This window comes from Triturus cristatus, chromosome 4_1 (genome assembly GCF_964204655.1).
Source record: "Triturus cristatus chromosome 4_1, aTriCri1.1, whole genome shotgun sequence".
NCBI lineage: Eukaryota > Metazoa > Chordata > Amphibia > Caudata > Salamandridae > Triturus > Triturus cristatus.
Window position 1 is genome coordinate 58,638,444 of NC_140585.1, and position 18,938 is coordinate 58,657,381.

Sequence of the window (18,938 nt, forward strand, 5' to 3'; positions counted from 1 at the left end):
GCAAAAATGTGAATGATATCAGCATTACAAAGTGCACAACGTGGACAGAATGTTTCCTTTCCAGTCCCCATTTTGCTATCTTGCCGGGCGCATAGTATAAAGAAAAACAGGTCTTATAAAATTGTGCTTGTAGCCTAGTGGACATTAAAATATATTGTGACATCTCATACGCATATAGAAAAGTTGCAGTTGAAAACCCCAATTTCAGCTGCCATCTTTGAGAACACTTGTCCAACTCATCGGGCAGAGCAGCATTTATAAGGCCATAGATCTCCCTGATAGAGCTCACTTTATCTTTAACCCCTTCGCTGCCAGGCCTTTTCCCCCTCCTGTGCCACGCCTTTTTTTGGCTATTTGGGGTAGTGCGCGCTGAGGCCCCTGTAACTTTTTGACCACATAAGGTATCCACGCCAAATTTGCGTCCTTTTCTTCCAACATCATGGGGATTCTAAAGGTACTCAGGGTTTGTGGATTCCCCTGGAGGGGTCCCAGAAATTAGCCAAAATATAGCGAAAGTTAGTTTTTTTGGGAAAAACGGGCTGCAAATTAAAGCATCTGGTTTTTTCCCTGCAAATGTTATCAAAAAAGGGTTTGTGGGGCTGAAATCACCATTTTCCCAGCTTTTAGGGGATACCAGACTTTTGTCAGAAACGCAACATTTTTTACACAGTTTTGGCATTTTTCTGGGACAGAGCCTATTTTTGCTATTTTTTGTGCTTTCTACCTTCTACCAGTTAATGGTAGAAAGGTGTTCAAAAGCAATAATCGATCCTGGAAAGCTATACATTTTAGAGAAGTAGACAAAATTCTGAATTCAGCAAGGGGTCATTTGTGTAGATCCATCAAGGTTTCTTCATAGAAACTAACAGTTAAATATAGGATAAATTGAAAATTAGTTGAAAAAAACAGCCTTTTGTGTCAACGTTTTCACCTATAACTTCTTCTAATTATGACAGCTCTTTGAAAGCAATATACCGTTACATCCGCCGGACATTCCTGGTTGTGGGGATATATAGGTCTTGTAGGTTTACCAAGAACCCGAGGAACCCAGATCCAAAAACTGAGCAGCAACTTGCAATGGGTTTTTATTATGTACCGGGTATATAGTAATTATTTTGTAAAAATGTGTACATGGAAAAATCGGTATGAAAGACACCTATGTATTGCTGAAATGGGAACAAAATATAGAGTTTAGAAACAGTAGATATTTGCACATTTCCGAAATTGGGAATACTCATACTAGCATGAGAATTATCAGTCATTTATTTAAATGACTTCTTTTTTACACAATGTCTTTCATTTGGAAGGTAGAAATGCATTGAAAGTCAATAGGTAATAACAGTTCCTTTACAAATCTGAATTACCCTAACTCTCCCGATAAAAATGGTACCTCACTAGTATGGGTAGGCATAGTGCCTACGACAGGAAATGGCTCAAAACCCAACGTGAACACACCACATTTTCACAATGCAAAATTACCCTTTTTTAGCAAATTGCCTAGCTGTAGTTTTTTAACCCTAGCTCTGCCGGCACCTAGGGAAACCTAGCAAACCCATACATTTTTATAAACTAGACACCCAGGGAAATCCAGGATGCGGTGACTTGACTGCCTCTCACCAGGTTCTATTACCCAGAATCCCTTGCAAACCAAAACATTTGTAAAAAAAAACACATTTTCCCCACATTTCTGTGGTGTAAAGTTCTGGAATTTGTGTGGATCCACAAATTTCCACCCACCCCGCGTTTCCCAAAGTCTTCCGAGAAAAATGGTACCTCACTTGTGTGGGACGGCCTAGTGCCCACGACAGGAAACGGCGCAAAACGTAACGTGGACACACCTCAATTTCGCAGTGAAAAATGACCCTTTTTGGCAAAGTGCCTAGCTGTAGTTTTTTAACCATAGCTCTGCCGGCACCTAGAGAAACCTAGCAAACCTATACATTTTTGAAAACTAGACACACAGGGGAATCCAGGATTGGGTGACTTGACTGCCTCCCACCAGGTTGTGTTACCCAGAATCCCTTGCAAAACTAAAACATTTCCAAAAAAACACTTTTTCTCCACATTTCTGTGGTGGAAAGTTCTGGAATCTGCGTGGATCCACAAATTTCCACCCACCCCGCATTCCCCAAAGTCTTGCAAGAAAAATGGTACCTCACTTGTGTGGGTCGACCTAGTGACCACGACAGGAAACGGCGCAAAACATAACGTGGACACACCTCAATTTCGCAGTGAAAAATGAACCTTTTTTGGCAAAGTGCCTAGCTGTAGTTTTTTAACCATAGCTCTGCCGGCACCTAGGGAAACCAAGCAAACCTATACATTTTTTAAAACGAGACACCCAGGGGAATCCAGGATTGGGTGATTTGACTGCCTCCCACCAGGTTCTGTTACCCAGAATCCCTAGCAAACCTAAAACAATTGCCAATAAAAACACATTTTCCCCACATTTCTGTGGTGGAAAGTTCTGGAATCTGCGTGGATCCACAAATTTCCACCCACCCCGTGTTCCCCAAAGTCTTCAGACAAAAATGGTACCTCACTTGTGTGGGTCGGCCTAGTGACCACAACAGGAAACGGCGCAAAACGCAACGTGGACACACCTCAATTTCACTGTGAAAAATGACCCTTTTTAGGCAAAGTGCCTAGCTGTAGTTTTTTAACCATAGCTCTGCCGGCACCTAGGGAAACCAAGCGAACCTATACATTTTTGAAAACTAGACAGCCAGGGAAATCCAGGATGGGGTGACTTGACTGCCTCGCACCAGGTTCTGTTACCCAGAATCCCTTGCAAACCTAAACAATTGCCAAAAAAACCCACATTTTCCCCACATTTCTGTGGTGGAAAGTTCTGTAATCTGCGTGGAACCGCAAATTTCCACCCACACCGTGTTCCCCAAAGTCTTCCGAAAAAAATGGTACCTCACTTGTGTGGGTCGGCCTAGTGCCCGCGACAGGAAATGACGCAAAACGCATCGTGGATACACCTCAATTTCGCAATGAAAATTTAACCTTTTTTGGGAAAGTGCCTAGCTGTAGTTTTTGAACCCTAGCTCTGCCGGCACCTAGGGATACCTACCAAACCCACACATTTCTGAAAACTAGACACCCGGGGGATTCCAGGGAGGTATGGCTTGCGCGGATCCCCCAACGTTTCCTTACCCAGAATGCCCTGCAAACTTCAAATTTAGCTGAAGAAAATCACCTTTTTCACACATTTTTGTGTGGGAAAGTTGTGGCATCACCGGGCTGACACAAATTTCCTACCACCCAGCGTTCTCCCGGGTCTCCTGATAAAAACGGTGCCCCACTCGTGTGGGAGGCCCAAGTACCCGCGACGGGCAAGGGCCCAAAACCTATTGAGGCGACATCAAAATTTCCTACCTCAAAACGACCTGGTTTTGCAAGGGTGGTCACCTGGGTTTTTGGCCCGGTGCTCGGCGGCCACCTAGCGAAACCTACCAAACCCACACATTTCAGAAAACTAGACACCCGGGGGATTTCAGGGAGGTATGGCATGCGTGGATCCCCCAACGTTTCCTTACCCAGAATGCCCTGCAAACCTCAAATTTAGCTGAAAAAAATCACCTTTTTCACACATTTTTGTGTGGGAAAGTTGTGGCATCACCGGGCTGACACAAATTTCCTACCACCCAGCGTTCCCCGGGTCTCCCGATAAAAACGGTGCCTCACTCGTGTGGGAGGCCTAAGGACCCGTCACAGGCAAGGGTCCAAAACGTAGTGAGGTGCACTACCGCTACCCTCGGCCTTTTCTTGATGTCCTTGAGACCACAGATGTTGATAGTTGCGATTCTAAGTCTGCACATGTCGGCTTATAACATTAACCAGATTCTGGCAGCACATCACTGTGCAGCAATCCCACCACACCGATCCCTCACTCTTTTCATCTAATGTGACAAATGTGATAAATGTGACAAAAACACTATTGAACCAGCCCCTTTATCACCCGTTTGAGGATCCCATTCCCCCACCCTTTCCCCGCCCCCTCACCCACCGCCACAACCTCAACTATGAGCCTGCGTGAGGACGTCTGGACCACTCCTCTTCTTCCTCCACCTCTCCCCCCCACCAGTGATCAAATATACCTAAAAAATAAAGAGGAATCTCCAGCCTCTATCAGCGCTCTCCCTAGCATGTTACAGACTTATTTTTTACCACTGATGGCCCGTGCTAAGATATCATCCAGTAGCTTCTGGGCTTGGATTTCAGAAGTGAAGCTAAAATTCTGACCCTGAAAGACAACTTTCAGCCTAGCTGGATTTTGCAAACATAATGCAGCCCCTGCTGTCTGGAGAGGGGTTGTAAGCTATCTAAGCCGCCGTCTCCTCTCAACAGCAGCGTGTGCGAAATCTGGTTTGGCAAAAAGGAGAAACCCTCAAAACTTCTTTCAGCATTAGGTCTGGCAAGGTCATACACAGCCTGGTGTAACAAAACATTTCCAAAATAGACCAATATAGCAAGGGGTAGCGCACGCTCACTGGATGAGTGCCTTGCAGGTGTTAAGGGAAATCGATGGACACATAGTACTTCCTTGTCCCAATCCCAGTGAGAAAGTTCGGGTAGGGAATCTTTCAGCCGCGTTCAGAGCGAAGATGTCCATAATAGATCAAATTTTTGGGTAACAACTATTACATTGGAAGACAGTGTGTATAGAGGGTGGCAGCCTCTAACTCATTTTTGTGGACCTATCTGCATCTGACTTGGTGCTGAGGGACAAACTGTGGGATATTTTATTGGACTCGTGGCTCCACCTTAACTTTGCCACTAGCTGAAATGACTGCATGAAGGCAATTTTGCCCAAATTAGGTACAGCAAAAATGGTGAACTTACAGCCCCCATACCTGTAGACAGAGGTGTACGCCAAGGCTGCGTTTTGCCCCGACCCTTTTTTGCCTTTTTATTAATGGCCTAGTTGAGGCTTTGATTGCTGGGAAGGATATTGATGCCCTTAAGCTGGCGAACCGTGAAGAACCTGCCATGATGTTCAACGACGACACACTTCAGCTCTCAAAGTCACCTATTGGAATTCAGAGGGCTTTAGACAGCTTTTATGTTTTTTGCAAAAATAGGGAGTTGGAGATCAATTTGCAGAAAACCAAATGCATGGTATTTAATGCAGGTAATAGTGTTCGGTCAAATCCTTGCCTAGATGGGAAACCCCTCGAGAGGGTGACTGTCTTTGAATACTTTGGAATCACGCTCACCGAAAAAATGGACTGGGGTGCCCAAATCGAGAAAGCAAGCTTAAAGCTGGCCCAGACAATGGGGGAATCTGACAAAGGTATACAGAAGTTGTATCCATAAATTTGTTGGGCCGGTGGTGGAACTCTACAGAGTAAAAGCTAGGGGTCCTGCCCTGTATAGGGCTGATATATGGGGTCACCATCCATCTGGCTCTATAGAGAAAATTGAGAATTCCTTTGCCATGCAATTGTTGGGTCTTCCCCCAAGCTTCCCACGTACACCGCTTCGTATAGACCTTGGGATTAGTCCAATTGCAGACGATGCCACTCTTCGACCACTTTTATTCTGGGAATGTCTGTGGAGTACCCCAGAACTGGCTGTACACAGGGAAGAGCTGAGCGAAGTGTTGAGCTTACAGGATGCAAGCAAACTACCATGGCTGGCCTTCATCAAGAATACTTTTGCGGCCATAGGAAGGGGTAATTTGTGGAAAATGCAGAAATCTGCCTGTCTGCCTGATAATATCTAGGAAGGACCTGTTAGAGAGCTACAGGAAGCACAAACTTACCCGGATACAGGGGAGTTCTGCGACTGACTCATTAATTGCAGTGTTTTTAGAGATAAAAAAACAGTACAGATTAGATCCTGCCCGGACGATATCCAGCTGGCTCTTGCCAAGAAGTTATACCTGCAGTTTAGGCATGGGATGTTCCCATTGCGTGCTTTCACAAATAAATGGGCAGGTTCATTTTGTTTGGGATGTTCGGCATGTAGCAATGCAGCGGAGACAGAATATCATGTAATATTTTTCTGTCAAGGGTATAAGAAGGCGAAACACCGATGGCTAGTACAGCTGTGCAGAAATCTGGGAACTAAGCACTGTGCTGACGTTTATAGGATTTTGAAACATGACGCGCACATGCCCATTGTGCATTCAATATCACGTTTTTTATTCTCCATGTGGTAAGCACGTCGAGCTATCCTAAAGATGAGCCCATAGGTTGTGCCTGATTATTTTATCATATCTTATCAACTGGGTTTGGTATTTTTAATATCATTTTTTTAAGCTTAAAATGTGCAAAATGTGCATCTTGTACCTTTTTTATCTGTATATTCTTTTAAATTTGTGATCATGTGACGGCTGTGATGTTAGCAACACAAACTTTGTTTTTTTGTTGGAAAAATGTTTTTGCCTAATATTGCTCTTGTATTGCACACCCATTTTTATTGGTATTTTATGAAATAACAATGTAATGCACATGCTCTTTGTGAGTAACTGTACCCCTTATTTAGAGCAATGAGAGTTTTTTTCCTTCATGAAAGGAAAATTCAATCGAATGAAATGTATCATATTTTTATCTGTGCTTTTATGGTCATACTGACTGAAAATAAATAAAGACTTTTCTCTCTCTCTCTCTCTCTCTCTCTCTCTCTCTCTCTCTCTCTCTCTCTCATATTAATTATAAATTTCCTTATGTCATTGCCCTCGCACTTTTCAGGGATTCCTAGCATCCTTAGATTATTGTGGCGCTGGCGATTCTCATTATCCTCAAGTTTCCATATAACATCTTTCAGGGTGCTCTCCTGCGATGTAGCCTGAACCTTCAGCACTGTATTTTCTAATGCCTCAGTACGTGTCTCTACCATATTTAATCTCTCCGAGACAGCAGTACAGATTTTACCAGTCTTGCGTACGGATCCTTGGAGTTTTTTTAGAGGCCAGCCATGCTTGACGATTATCAGACTTGACATCATCCTGGAATGGTCGCAGGGATTGAAAGATTAAAGCCACGGAGGGTTCATCCACCTTTCTATCGTTTGATTGCTCCATTTCACCCCTTGGATTCCCAATTGCTAGTTTCTCTTTTCCATTTACATCTTCAGGGGGTAACAGTTGTGCAGCTGAATAAGCCCAACCCAATTCCTCCTCAACCTCATTATCTCCTGGGGTTTTCTTGAACTTTCGTCCCAGATGTCCGTTTGGGTTTCTTAGAGATGACGCTTTTCTCTTATCGGCTACTATTACTTGAGGAAGAGCCTCCGCCATTGCTAATAGCAAATAGGCTGGTGTCAGATCCCTCTGATTCCTCAGTAGAGAAAAAACCTTTTCCAAAGAATCCGGGGATAAACAACCAGTCTCCATAGTTTTTCTTTGAGATTCGCTCCCTCTAGATGCGCCTTGCTTACTTTTGCTTGTCATATCTTTTGTACTAACACCCTTCTCATCATTTGATTTATCGGTAGGTATATCGGGAGGCAGTTATCATTACTTCCAGTCTCATCCGCCGGGCAGGTATGTCAAAATGCATTCAGAATATTATTGTCACAGTTTGCCAGCCAAGGGGTCGCCCTTTTAGCTAGGGGATTCTCATTTTCCGCCTCTTGTATACCAGGTATTGCAGTATGTGTAGGGCTGTTCACAAAGTTACACATTTCCCCATTACCATCACCATTTCCCTGATTTTGCTGTGTTTCCTGCCCAGCCTCTTCCTTTTCGCTCATGTCTAGGGGTAGAAACATGCTCGAGATGGAAGGTTGCAACCTCTCCGGATGCCTGTAAGCACCGGGGAATTGTCTTTATGAGAGGCTCTATTTTTTCCTTTTCCTGGTTTTCCTGTTTGTCCCCTTTACCAGCACAAGGGTCTCCCTTCCTGCCCCCCAATTTGGCATCTGTCCCTTCACTGGGTGATTGTATGGAGGTGGTAGCAGGGGCCGCCATCCGTGGTTTCCCTTTTCCGCGAGCAGCCATCACCACTGACTCTGCGGTCTGCGTTCCAGCCTGTGGGGCGTTGCTGTATCCAGCCTGTCAGCAGCATCCGCGTTAGAGTCTCCCAGCGGCTGAAGCAGGAGCCCGCGGTCTTCCCCAGCACGAGCGTGTCGGGCGCCCGCCTCAATTGTTCAGCAGGAGTGGGCGCATAGAGATCTCCCGTCAGACCATCGCCCCAGCACATTCTCCGGTTTCACGGCACAGAGAAATATCCAGCGAGAGAGGAGAGAGGTGAGTGGTGGCCTCACTCAGACGTCATCTTGCCTTCTTCGTTCCAAAAAACTTCAGCGGTCCGATCCCGCGTTGCGTCGTCTTCGCAGGAAGCAGCCCTTACTTTATACCTTCTAGTATAAACCGAGAAGACCGTCAAAGCACAACTAATGAGATTCATCAGAGAATACTCCATCTTTGACCCCTCCCAATCCGGATTCCGCAGCAACCACAGACCCGAGACCGCTCTACTCACTGCCACAGACAACATCCACACCCTCCTCTGTAGTATCTAATATAGAGTACTGACCAGCAACGCCAGCCAGCCCACCATCTCCTCCTGGACCCCAGTCACCACTGAAGACACCACTACGACCATGAAAGGCATCCACTCAGGGGCCTCTCCCGGACCCCTGCCCGCCACACATCTACCACAGAGCCGCCACCACCATCGCTCCAGAACTACGACGCACCATCAATGCCACCTTCAAGACCGGCATCTTCCCCGATGACTGGAAATGCACAGAAGTCAGACCCCAGCTCAAGAAGCCCTCAGCAGACCCCATGGACCTCAAGAACTACCAACCCATCTCCCTCCGCCCCTTCGCGGCCAAAGTCACGAGAAGACAGTCAATGCACAACTAACGAGATTCATCGGAGAAAACTCCATCCTTGACCCCTCCCAATCCGGATTCCACAGCACCGAGACCGCTTGACTTGCCACCACAGATGACATCCGCACCCTTCTCGACCAAGGACACACCGCAGCCCTGATCCTACTCGATCTCTCGGCAGCATTCCACACCGTCTCCCACCGCACACTCACCATCAGACTTCACGACGCCGGTATACAAGGAACTGCCCTCGACTGAATCTGCTCGTTCCTCACCAGCAGAACCCAAAGAATCAGACTACCACCCTTCCTCTCCGAACCCACGGAAATCAACTGCGGAGTACACCAAGGATCATCGCTCAGCCCCACGCTCTTCAACATCTACATGGCCCCCTCGCCGCCATCTTCCGACAGCACGGATTCAGCACAGTATCCTACCCCAACGACACCCAGCTCATCCTCTCCCTCACCAAGGACCCCTTCACCACCAGACTCAACTTCCAGGAAGGAATGAAGGACGTCGCATCCTGGATGAGCAGCAGCTGCCTGAAGCTCAACTCAGAGAAGACAGAGGTCCTCGTCCTTGGACCCTCCCCTTCTGCATGGGACAACACCTGGTGGCTAACCGCCCTCGGCAGCCCTCTCACCCCCACGGACTACGCCCAAAACTTAGGCATCGTACTTGACTCCTCCCTCTCTAAGAACCGTCAGGTCCATGCTGTCACCTCCAGCGACTTCAACACCCTTCGCATCCTCCGCAAAACCTTCAAATGGATCCCCCCAGAATCAAGAAAGGCCATCACCCACGCACTCATAACCAGCAGACTGGACTACGGAAACACCCGCTATGCCGGGATCAACAAGTCTCTGCTCAGCAAGCTCCAGACCATACCGAACACCGCAGCCAGACGCGTCCTCAGAATCCCTCGACATGAACACATCACCTAACACCTGCACAACCTCCACTGGCTCCCCGTTGAGAAGAGAGTTACTTTCAAGATACTCACCCATTCCTACAAATGCCTCCACAACATCGGACCCCAATACTTCAACGAGAGAATCTCCTTCCACGTACCCAAGAGAACCCTCCGATCTGCTGACCTCACCCTTGCCGAAACCCCACGCATCCGCAGAGCCAGAACATGTGGAAGAGCATTCTCCTACGTTGTGGCCAAGACGTGGAACGAGCTCCCGATCGACATCAGATGCGCCCCCAAGCTGAACAGCTTCAAGGAAGACACTTAAGACCGGGCTCTTTGACTGAACGGAGCTGCTCAGCTCCCCCCGCGCCTTGAGACCCTCAGCGCACTTACAGTTCCCCTGATTGATTGATTGACCAGTACAGTATGCCTTGAAGTGACTCTGTTACTTTGTACTATCTAATTCTATGTACTGACAAGTACAGTATGAATTGGAGTGGCCCTGTTACTCTGTACCTTCTAATGCAGTGAACTGACTAGTACAGTATTCCTTCAAGTAGCTCTCTTACTCTGTACCATCCAGCGCAGTGTACTGCCTAGTACTGTTTACCTTTCAGTAGCTCTGTGCCTCTGTACCATCTAATGCAGTGTTCTGAGTAGTACTGTATATCTTGGAGTAGCTCTGTCACTCTGTGCAATCTAATGCTATGTACTGACTAGTACTGTATACCTTCTAGTGGCTCTCATACTGTGTACCATCTAATATAGAGTATTGACTAGTACAGAATGCCTCTGTACCATCTAATGCCGTGTACTGAGTAGTACTGTATACCTTGGAGTAGCGTTGTCACTCTGTGACATCTAATGCAGTGTATTGACTAGTATAGTATACCTTCTAGTAGCTCTGTTATTCTGTACCATCCGATGAAGTGTACTGACTAGTACTGGCTATCTTGGAGTAGCTCTGTTACTCTGTGCCATCTAATACAGTGTACTGACTAGTACAGCACACCTTCTAGTAGCTCTCCTACTCTGCACCAGCTAATGCAGTGTACTGACAAGTGCAATATACCTTGGAGTTGTTCTGTCATTCTGTGTCATCTAATGCAGTGTACTAACTAGTACTGTATAACTTAAAGTAGCTCTGGTACTGTGTACCATCTAATGTAGGGTACTGACCTGTACAGTATGCCTGAGACTGACTTTGTTGCAGTGTACTGAGTAGTACAGTATGCCTTGAAGTCGCTCTGTTACTTTGTTCCATCTACTGCAGTGTACTAACTAGTGTAGTATGCCTTGGAGTTGCTCTGTTTCTTTGTAACACACAATTCAGTGTACTGACCAGTACAGTACACCTTCTGGTAGCTCTGTCGCACTGTACCATCTAATACAGTGTGGGGACTACTACAGTGTACCTCCTAGTAGCTCCTCCACTCTGTACCATCTAACACAGTGTACTGACTAGTAATGTGTACCTTCTTGTAGCTCTCCTACTCTACACCGTCCAGTGCAGTGTACTGACTGGTACTGTATACCTTGGAGTAGCTCTGTCACTCTGTGCATCTAATGCAGTGTACTGACTACTACATTATACCTTCTAGTAGCTCTCTTACTCTGTACTATCTAATATAGAGTACTTACCGGCAATCTTCATTGCGCCGAGTATAGTCTTCCTCGCTACATGATTAACAAAGTGAGCTTCAGCTCCACATCAGAACTCTCGAAAGCAAAAGTTAGCCTCCCATGACTCCCATCCCTTCCCAACATGGCCGACCCCTATCACCACTGACCTCTATAAGAGGAGGGTCGGCCCAACCCTCAGCCTGAGAACTACCAAGCAGAAACATGAAGCCGATAGCAACACAGGGAGGGAGGGATGGGAACTCATGTGGCTAGGAAGACTATACTTGGAGTAATGAAGATTACTGGTAAGTAACCGGAGCATTATCTCCTCGTAAGTCTTCCTCGCCACTTGATTAACGAAGTGAGCACATGCTAAAGCCAAGCGGCTTCATGGAAACTCACAAGAAACCAATGGGCCAGAAGGGGATGCCAAAGAAGCAGGGCAAACCCAAAAACACAAACGAGTGGAAGAAACCACCCAAGAGATAGGCAACCATGAGCAGGGAGAGCCAGCCCGGTACAGAGAGACACTGGGAGGGGAGGGCCGAAAACCCAGAACCCCTGAGACCCGAAGGGCTGCGAGAAAATCCGCCCGAACCAACGACTGAAGGAGAACAGAGAAGGAACTGAACCAGGCCATACGGAGCCAAAAGCAACAAACAAACCGACACCACAACAGCAAGAGGACGGCTGGCCCAAACCGCCAAGACTGCCCGACGGACAGTCAAAAGAGAGAGAGAAGCAAAAGCCCCAGGCTCTGGAATCGAAGGAAAGAGGGCAAGGCCACCTCAGAGACATTAAGATGCCACAGCAGCCAAAAGACACAGTCCGACGCAAACACAGCAAAATAGCACGTTGGACCACCACACAGAGAGACCAGAAACCACCCCAAGTCCAGTGACCGGAGGGAAACAAAACCCACCAGGCCGGCGGTCAACTGAGGAAACCGAAGGCAGAAGTTGAGGAACCAGACGCAACCAACCAGACCGGCAGGAGCCGCAAGAACGGAGGAGAGCGCAGAAAGGAACCCAGCATCCCCTCTGACAAGCAAAACGGAATGCCAACAAAACACCATCAACTCGGTGAAAAACAGGCAGGCCATGGACCCCATTGGCTCAAAGGACCCCCCGGAAGGGAGCGCAACACCAGCAAAGGCACAGGGCAAAACAGATTCCAGTAGCCACAGGAAACAACCCCGAAGCAACCCGGCCACCAAAGCAGCCAACAGCGGAAAGCCCACAAGGCCGCCCAAGGAGCCCGAAAATCAGAAGGGACCAGGTCCATGGCTAAGCCACCACAAAGGAAAGCGAAGGCCCATCACAGGGCCACTATGCACAAGGAAGCATACAGCACCAGCAGCATGGGGAACGCTGGGTGAACGAGCGTGACATCCAAGCGCAGGGGCCACGCAACCTGTCGCTGTAATGGTTCATGTGTAGTGAACGAGCCGCCGAAGCGAGGAATCAGGAGGCCACCAAGCCAGCCACTGACCAGGCCCGACCCAGCTGAACAACTGAGAGCCACCAAGAAAAGGAGAGTACAGGGAGGTAAGGCCATAGGCAGAAACACACCAATGGCTAGAAGGAAAGAAGACCCCGAAGCAATGCCAACACTTCCAGGGAGCAACCCCAAGCCAGCAGGTACCAGTACCTACCCCAGAGACAGGGATAAAGAAGAACAGGACACAAAATCCGGACAGGAAGCGGAGGGCCCCGCAAAGGGGAAGGAAGAACCAGAAAAGCCCAGGCACCACGGACAATCAACACCCAAAGCGGCAGAAACCAAGGGAGAAGTAACCAGGCCAGCACCACCAACAGGTCAAACGCCCCGTCCAGGCCAAACAAGACCAGAACCCGCGTAAGCAAATGGAGTGGAGGAAAGCGCCAAGCCTGAAGCCCGAACGAGGAAGACAAAGAGAGGCACCACCAAGGGCCCAAACCGAGCCCGGACCAAAGGAAGCCAGCTGTCCATAGGAAGACAGAAGTCATGGGAGGAAAAAACCTGCACCAGAGAAACAACATGCAGAATACCCCTGGGAGAAAAACGGTCCCAATTGACCACCCCCGGACCCCAGCCAAGGCCAGAACAAATTGTCAAAGGAACCGCCAACAGAAGGTAGATGAGAAACCCGCCAGCAGGGGGACTAACCAACCCCGCACAGACCGGGAACCCAAGCACGCCCCAAGGGCCGGAAAAGACCACAACCACATGGGAAGGGGACACCAGAAAAGGAAGACCTCTGGCCGCAACTGCAGACAGGGCAGAAAGGGAGCTGCATGCCCGACCGGCGACCAAGAAAAGGGGAAAAGGATGGACATCACCAACCCGGACCGAACCCGTGGAGCCAACCACCGGCATAACGGGACCGTGGGCGGAATTAGAGAAAGCAAACTCACGGGAACATGTGAAGACGAGAATGCACCAGAACCCAGGATGGCCCAGCAGCACTGAGACCCACCGGATAAGACGAGACCCCAAGAGAAGGACAATGCAAAGCACCGCCTGCCAACAAGGCACAAGAACACACAACACACATCCCGTGAAGATCCCCGACCAAGGAAGACCACCCCAACATGAAAACCAGGGGGGCAGAGGAAAAACCAAGGGGGACCGGCAGGAATCGGAAGAGCACCAAGACCCCATCGGGAAACAGGAAACGGACAAACAGGCCCCGTCGGAGAAGAACCTGGGAGACTGCCACGATCGACAATGGGACGGCGCGGCAGAAGGCAGGACCCACGGAGCCGCAACAGAGGCCACCCAGGAAGTAAGGAGAGGCAACAGATGGCCCCCAACATAGCCCCAATGGCCAGGAGCCGAGGAGAAGCATAAAATGGACATGAGCAGGAGGCATAGCAGCTGCCTCTTGAGCCAGGAAGCAGGATGAGAAAGGGGCACCATGGACACGGCCCCGGATAAGAAAGAGCAAGCCCCCCAGGAGCAGAAGCAGAAGCAAAAGCCCGCATGAAGACCACAGTAGCAGCCCAGAGAAGGACGGACAGGCACCAACAGCAGCCCACCCCCATCAGACACGCAGCAGCCAACAGCCCCCGGAATCCCCAGGAGGACGCCCAACCAGGGACCAACCAGGCCAGACCCCGCACAACAATGGCGAGCAGGCAGGAACAGGAGCATACAGGACGGAAGGACTGCAGACCCAAAGCACGGAAGGGAAGAAAGAGCCAGCGACAAACACAGCAAACAAAATGAAGCCACAGCCCTGCGACATACCCCAAACGCCAGTAAAACACCAGGAAATGAACTCACAAACCATAGGACAAATGGCCGAAATCTTTGGTCCCACCAGTACGTACATTGATGGCAAAATATACAGTGCTGTAATTCAGTGCGTAACACTACCCTATAGAATTCTTCTTGGCAACCCTAGAATAAAGAAAACATGAGAAAACAACCAGAAGGGTCCAATGCTGTGTGATGCAGAGCACTTTACAGTGTACGCACGGCTCCTGAATGTCGCTACAAAAATCACTAATCCGCACTATACAATAGTCAGAAATGACCAGCAGGTAATAAATACAAAGATTTATGCAACAAATGTAGTACGTAGCAGACCACCTCACATAAAGCACAGATTCGTAATTTAGCAGTAATTTCATTGCCGACACTCAAACCGATTTCCCCAGCCTTAAGGGCAACCGCTCTCGTCTTAAGGCCACATTATCTCTACTCCCCATTTACACACTGCGCTTAGAAGCAGGTCCGTTAACACTAGTTATGATGGGGGAAACCAATGCACCCAGATTGGAAAAAGTTACCACAATCAACCAATGAAAGGTGTTAGGCAAACACAGACCTACCATGCAACGGGTGTCTGAAACCCCTCTCGGAATATTAAAAGATATATATACATAAATATCACACTCACCCAGAGTACTATGAACCCGTATAACAGCACTGGGTCACCACCACCCCAAAAAACAACGATATGCCAGAGTCTGAACCGTGACAGCAGCAGAAGAGCCAAGCAGAATCGAGAGCTCCTACCATTACTTGCTCACTTTTCCTGTCATCTGAAACCCAGGATTTCAGTTTCTCTGCGTGAGAATAACGTAGCGCACATGCGTGTGTGCCAGACACCTCAAACAACATATACACAACGGAAGCTCCGTGTAGTAAGGTGAGAGAAACACAACTCACTACGTATGTAAAAGAATCAGAAAGAATCCCACTAAGGACTGGTGTTACGCAAAGGACACCAGTTGAGTACAAGCCGCACACCCTTGGCCTGAGGAACGGATGAGTAATGTGGCATCATACAGGACAGGGATCGGCTGAGGCAACGGCCGAAGCGCGTGGCTCCAGGCTGAATGAAGCTGCGCGCAGCCCCTGGCAACTCGCGCGCCCACTCCGGAGGAGGCTGCAGGGATCCAACCTGTCCAAAGAGACAAGCGGACTATCGCGGCAAGGCCCATGAGTACGGCTCCACATCAAGGAGCCGTAAATGTGATATGGGGCAAACCACCAACCGAGGCCGCTAGAGGTAGCGAAGCCCTGCAGCAGGCTGTGCCCCGCCAGTTCCTCAGAACAGAAACATTATAGTTTTGCCCCAAAAAACCAAACAACCACGAGGCGTGCCCAGGGACCGTAGAATGGACTGCCGGGCGCCCCCACCCCCACCTCACACACAAGCCCCAAGCCGCCCCAGCAATGGGAGACTCGGGGACGTCAAAAGCCTCATCAACAAAAGGAGCACCACCAGGGGGGTTGGGGAGGGGGTCCCGGGCACAAGTATAACCACCAAAACACTCTGCCCACACTGACGAGGGTAGAGGAAAAAAGTCCGCCAGGAAGAGCCCCAGCCCCCTCGTCCGTCCCCCTGTAAACCCTTGACTCGCTAAAGCAGAGCCTAACCGGCCCAGACCTGACACTGGGGGAAGGAAGCAGGATGGTCGCAGAGTCCTAGGGCCCGCTAGAGCAGGACCACCAACCAGGGACCCCAGTTCCAGCTACAGCAGGAACCACTTACCTGAAACACGCTCTGGAGAATCTGCAGCGCAGAACCCAAAAATCAGGCTGAGGGTTGGGCCGGCCCTCCTCTTATAGAGGTCAGGGGTGATAGGGGTTTGCCATGTTGGGAAGGGATGGGAGGCGTGGGAGGCTAACTTTTGCTTGGTAGGGTTCTGGTGTGGAGCTGAAGCTCACTCCGTTAATCATGTGGCGAGGAAGACTTACAAGGAGGTAATGACTAATACAGTATACCTTGGAGTACCCATCTTACAATGTACTATCTAATGCAGTCTACTGACTAGTACAGTATTCCTTCTAGTAGCTCTGTTACTCTGTCCTATCTAATGAAGTGTACTGACTAGTATATATATCTTGGTGTAGTTCTGTCACTGTGCAATCTAATGTGCCGTGTACTGACTAGTACAGTTTATCTTTTAGAAGCTCTGGTACTGTGTACTATCTAATGCAGTGTACTGACTAGTACAGTACACCTTCTAGGAGTTCTGTCTCTCTCTACCATGTAATGCAGTGTACTGACTAGCACAGTACACCTTTTCAGAGTTCTATCGGTCTCTACCATGTAATGCAGTGTACTGACTAGTACAGTACACCTTTACAGAGTTCTATCGGTCTCTACCAACTAATGCACTGTACTGACTTGTACAGAATACCTTCTACTCTGTCATTCTGTACCATCTAATGCAGTGTACTGACTAGTAAAGTTTATCTTTTAGTAGCTCTGGTACTCTGTACAATCTAATGCAGTGTACTGACTAGTACAGTATAACGTCTACTCTGTCATTCTGTACCTTCTAATGCAGTGTACTGACTAGTACTGTTTACCTTCTAGTAGCTCTCTTGCTCTGTTATTCTGTACTATTCAGTGCAGTGTACGGACTAGTGCAGTTTGCCTTGAAGTTGCTCTGTCGCTCTGTAACATACAATACAGTCCAGTGACAAATACAGTATGCCTTATGGTATTTCTGTCACTCTACCATCTAATGCAGTGTACTGAGTAGTACTGTGTACCTTGGAGTAGCGTTGTCACTCTGTGACATCTAACGCAGTTTGCTGACTAGTACTGTATACCTTCTAGTAGTGTTTCACAGAGGATTAAGATGCCTGCTGCAAAGAACATTTCCTTGTGAGTGCAGAGGTTTTCAGGCGACAATAAAAATGTAAATGTAATTTTGGCGATTAAGGTTCCTGCGGGAGTGAGAAGGAAGTTGTAGCTAGTGGCTGTGTCCTTGAAGGAGTATGTGGGGATGTGTGGGGTCTACAGTGGAACTAGATCTCACTTTAATAAAAAGTGTTGGAAGAGTTTATCTGGTAATGGGGAGGGGGCGTTTGTGAGGCAAACGGTGGGTGAGTCCAGAGTCTTATTTTGGGGGGTAGAATTTGGTGTATTTATTGTTCTTTACAGGGAACAGTAAATTTCGGAGATTTAAAAAAAAAAAGTTGCTAGATCATTGCAATGAGTGACTGTGTGTTCTGGGAAATTGCCGCCAAGCGATGTGGTTAGGGATTTAACAATTTGGAAACACAAACAGTAAACGTAAGAGTTAACGACAGGCCGGTAGTTTTGTTGTTTTCAATCGATATTTTACTATTATAAACATGTTAGATTGGTCCATGGGGCCATGCATATTACATTTACCCTTATTGCCCTTTCAATAGTTTATAGACAAGCATTATTAATCTAATTACAATTGGGGATTTTTGTTGTAAAGATGCATATGCCACCCACATGCACCCCAGCACACTACCCACATGCATCCCACCAACACACACCTTATAACAACACACCACACCATGCCACTGCCCCATGTCACTGAACTAGACACCACATTTGCAGTACGGAGCATAGCAGCCACACTGCTCTACAACATACCTAAACACTTACAAGCTCCTAAAGGCGAGACCTGTTGGCTATGCCAATGCTTGTTTAATTCTGCAGAGACTTTATCATATGTTACATGATTTTAGGTGCAAGATTCACAAGGCAAACACTGTCTGCACTTGTTTTAAAAATGTACAAGGAAAAGAGATACATAGTTTCACGTGAGGCTTCTGGTTGTCATGGAAACAGGTGAGAGGGTCATTGTGAAGGAGGTCCTTTGGAATGTTGGATTTTAAACTGTGGATGAGGGGAGGGAGGGGGGCTCACACCAGCCGCAGCTCCGCTCCTCCCCCAAGACCGAGACCGAGACCGAGACTGAAGATCGGGAAGAGCCTCTGTGTGAAGGGGGCCGGCGGGAAGGAGTAGAGAAGCTCCATGGAGTCAGCACTGTACAGGGACAACCGCCCCCCCTCGTAGTCCAGATACACCCCCAGCTTCAGGGGCTTCTCACGAGGGGGCAGAGGGGTCAGAGGGGAAGTGAGAGCCCAGTACTGACCAGTAAGCCCCACCCCTACAGCCCAGACTCCCCCCTCAGGTGACCATGTGATCCCTCCCTTCCTGTTCACAGACTCTGTTGCTCTGTACCATCTAATATAGAGTACTGACTAGTACAATATACCTTGTAGAAACTCTGTCACTCTGTGCCATCTAATGCGGTGTACTGACTGGTAGTTCTATAATCTCTGCACCGTCCAGTGCAGTGTACTGACTGGTACTGTATACCTTGGAGTA

At 48.3% G+C, this 18,938-nt stretch overlaps 1 protein-coding gene across 2 annotated transcripts in view; it reads left to right on the plus strand.

Annotated features, from left to right (window-relative positions):
* The window catches only part of LOC146839499 (E3 ubiquitin-protein ligase TRIM39-like), a 182,531-nt gene that overhangs the window by 105,362 nt on the left and 58,231 nt on the right, over window positions 1-18,938 (plus strand). The window lies entirely within an intron of this gene.